Source organism: Delphinus delphis, chromosome 3 (genome assembly GCF_949987515.2).
Source record: "Delphinus delphis chromosome 3, mDelDel1.2, whole genome shotgun sequence".
NCBI lineage: Eukaryota > Metazoa > Chordata > Mammalia > Artiodactyla > Delphinidae > Delphinus > Delphinus delphis.
Genome location: NC_082685.1, coordinates 134,868,819 through 134,872,136, shown reverse-complemented (window position 1 = coordinate 134,872,136; position 3,318 = coordinate 134,868,819). Strand labels below are relative to the sequence as shown.

General features: G+C 39.0%; 1 non-coding gene across 1 annotated transcript; it reads right to left on the bottom strand.

Annotated features, from left to right (window-relative positions):
* Positions 1–549: 549 nt before the first annotated feature.
* On the bottom strand, positions 550–623 carry LOC132423759 (small nucleolar RNA SNORD28). Its single transcript, XR_009519069.1, has one exon. It is a non-coding gene; the product is annotated as a small nucleolar RNA SNORD28 (small nucleolar RNA).
* Between the last annotated feature and the right edge of the window lie 2,695 nt (positions 624–3,318).

Sequence of the window (3,318 nt, the reverse complement as noted above, 5' to 3'; positions counted from 1 at the left end):
TGGGGTTTCTCTTCTGTATCAAAGCTTGAATCTCCTTGGCAAGTACCCAATACAAACATTTATTTGCCTTCACTCTTCAAACAGGTACTGTATTGTGTATACACCAGTAGTATTTGATTCAGAAGAGTACTACACGTATGGCCTATTTCTGACATATCTACTTCAGTTCTATGCATTGCAGCTTCAAAATTCATTTTATATCTGATGGGAAAATCCTTTCCGACCATCCTCATCTTTTTTCAAAATAGTCTAAATTGTTTAGACTGTTTATTCTGCCAAATACATTTTGTTAAAATGTGGTTCAATTCTAAAAGAAAATTATATTAAATGCTCCCCATGGTAACTTTATTAAAATAACATTAAACTTCTAAATTAATTCTGAAACAGTTGAATTTATAGTCTCAGGACTTAGCATGCTTGTGTTTTTCAAATATTATTTTGTTTCTCAGTAAAGTTCCTTTTATAGATGTGTACCTAATAGTTTTACTATTTTAAATACAAGGTTTATTGTTTTTCTTTCTTTTTAAAATTTTTTTCATTAACAGAAACTGCCTTTAGAACTCTAACATGCTATTAACTGTGGTACCTCACAGATGATAAAAATGTCAATCAAATTATCCAACTCATTATTTTTCTTTAATAAAGATAATACTCATGACAGGAAAAGTTATAAAATGCAAAAAAATACATAGACCATCATACTCCTAATAGGCCATGGTATCATCTTATTATCTAAACATATTAGCAATTATATCCCAGCTTGTTAAAAAAGTTCTCCCTTCTATTCTTGTCCCATGTTGTGGTAGGCAGGATAATGGCCTCTCAAAGATGTTCATGTCCTAGTCTCTGGAACCTGTGAATATGCAAAAGGAAACTCAGGTTTCAAATGGAATTAAGGTTGCTATTCAGCGGGCCTTAAAATAGGGAAATTGTCTGGATGGCCCCAGTCTAATCACAGGAGTCCTTAAAAGCAGAGAATCTTTCTCGGCTTCAGTCTGAGAAGGATGTGAAGACAGAAGAAGGTCAGAGAAATGAGACATTAGAAGGGCCGGGCACTGCCTGCTTTGAGCCAGGGAATATGAGTGGCTTCTGAAAGCAAGGAAAGTCTCCGCCACAGCCTCCAGAAAGTACTGCAGCCCTGCCGATCCCTGGATGTTTTCTCAGATCCGTGTCACACTTGTGATCTACATAACTGTGAGATAATAAATTTATGTGTTTTATGCCACTAAGTTTGTGATAATTTTTTACAGCAACAATTGAGACTAACACAGGTCTTTACATTGATCTGAACAGTACTGAATAATAATGTCAAATCTGGGGTGGAGAAAGAGACATTTAGGTCCAAAAAAACAAATGAGGCTGCCTTCCCTCAGCAACAAACGATACAAGAATTCTCCCCCACTTCATTAAATTTCTAATCTAGTTTTATTGATCTGATTTCTAATGATATATTTTAACGCCTCATATTTCCTTTTTCTGGTTTCCTTCATTTATTTTTATTTGTTACTTTCTTGACATACCATTTTCAAAGGATTATACAAGATTTCTCCACATCCTTTTTTTTTTTTTTTTTTTTTTGCTGTATGCGGGCCTCTCACTAACGCGGCCTCTCCCGTTGCGGAGCACAGGCTCTGGACGTGCAGGCTTAGCGGCCATGGCTCACGGGCCCAGCCGCTCCGCGGCACGTGGGATCCTCCCAGACTGGGGCACAAACCCGTGTCCCCTGCATTGGCAGGCGGACCCCCAACCACTGCGCCACCAGGGGAGCCCTCTACATCCATTTTTTAAGGAACTTTGAGGTGGCATCTTCTCTAATGGGTTCTTATTTGAAAGTCATAATCCCCTTAAAGTATTGGCCCCTTCTGGTACGTTTACCATCATATCTCTTTATACCTGTTACGACAAGACTCAGGTCTTACGTTCATATTCTTATTTTCATCTTTTTTTTTAAATAAATTTATTTATTTATTTATTAATTTATTTATGACTGTGTTGGGTCTTCGTCTCTGTGCGAGGGCTTTCTCTAGTTGTGGCAAGTGGGGGCCACTCTTCATCGCGGTGCGTGGGTCTCTCACTGTCGCGGCCTCTCTTTTTGTGGAGCACAGGCTCCAGACGCACAGGCTCAGTAGTTGTGGCTCACGGGCCCAGTTGCTCCGTGGCATGTAGGATCTTCCCAGACCAGGGTTCGAACCCTTGTCCCCTGCATTGGCAGGCAGATTCTCAACCTCTGCGCCACCAGGGAAGCCCTTATTTTCATCTTTTGATTTTTCTCACATTTAAGCTCTATGTCTAAAGATAGATATTATATACTATATGTAGTATATATATATATAGTATATATATATACTACATATAGTATATATAGTATATATAGCTAATGACCTTGCCCCATTCTCCTCAATTTCTCTCTGTAGAGATCCAATGGTCGTGGGTAGGGTGAATATCAGTTGTTGTCTTTCCAGTAGCCCTTTCTCCTCCATTTTAATGGCACAGTGCTCTTAGACTAAACCACAGTGACCCGCCCCTTCCTAACTAACAGGTAGTACATAAACCAAGATTCTGTCTCTCCTGGGAATCTGAGTCTTGAATAGAATGCCATGGTGGTCTTAAAGTTGAGTTGTGGGCGCTCAGAAGAAACTGTCTCTGAATTTCTGACTGAGATGCCGAAAGCTGTCATAGTTCAATTTTTTTTCTGAGGCATGGTTATCCTGTTTTCCCTTCTACTGTGTGAGCTATGCAACATCTTCCTTTTAAATACGTTTATTTACTTAATTTAACCAGAGCCAGTTTCTAATTAGCCTCAGACTGATAAACAGAAGATGGTGATTAAGATGATATATAATATTCTCACCTATTTCCGTGGATTAGTGCCAGTATTTCTTTGTATGTTATCTTAGTTAAGAATCTTTTAGTTCCACTGTAAGACTGGAGATAACAAGAAGAAAGAAAATATACCAATAAGTATGAAAAATAAGAATAAGAACACATTCTTAGGGGATCTCCCCAGTGACTCCGTTGTCACCAAGTGTGCCTTCCAGTTAACTCCTGTTTTCTCCAACCTGTGAGGCTGCACACAATGGATGTTGGAGTGAGATTAATAGAGTGGTGTACCTTTTGCTTCCTGTTTTGCAGTAAGGATGTCAGCAAACCTCTTTCCCAAGTCAGTCCTATGTAATCTCAAATTAAGTAAAATCTTCTAGCAGCCATGGGTCTATGTCAACCCACTCCAGCCCTCAGCTGCCAAACGGTGACATATAAATGAGGAAAATGTCCATGTAATAATGTGACTTAATGGTCTACGTGGCAAACAGGGCAAGA